This window comes from Formica exsecta, unplaced genomic scaffold (genome assembly GCF_003651465.1).
Source record: "Formica exsecta isolate Colony F162 unplaced genomic scaffold, ASM365146v1 scaffold482, whole genome shotgun sequence".
In the NCBI taxonomy this organism is placed as follows: domain Eukaryota; kingdom Metazoa; phylum Arthropoda; class Insecta; order Hymenoptera; family Formicidae; genus Formica; species Formica exsecta.
This window is the reverse complement of record NW_021852055.1, coordinates 1-548: the sequence shown is the minus strand read 5'-3', so window position 1 is coordinate 548 and position 548 is coordinate 1.

Genomic DNA, 548 nt, shown 5'->3' with positions numbered 1-548 from the left:
AATATTGAAATAAAATTCCATTAATCTTCATACATATAATATTATAAAGTAAGATTTTATTGTAGGTTAGTGATATATACCAGTAATACAATTATCCATTTATTATCTATTTAAGATGTAAAATAAAATAAAAATAAAATATGTATATATATATATATATATATATATATATATATATATATATATATATATATATATATATATATATATATATATATATATATATATATATATATATATATATATATATATATATATATATATATATATATATATATATATATATATATATATATATATATATATATATATATATATATATATATATATATATATATATATATATATATATATATATATATATATATATATATATATATACACATATCTTATATTTTCAGAAATAATAGTAAGGAGCTCGTTTTGTTTTAATTTTATGGATTTTTTGCAGAATTCCATATTAAAGAAGAAGAAAGAGTTTGAACTATTCAATGATTGTTGAGAAAACGATTGAAAGCTGTTGAAAACCGATAGTGTCTAATCGATTT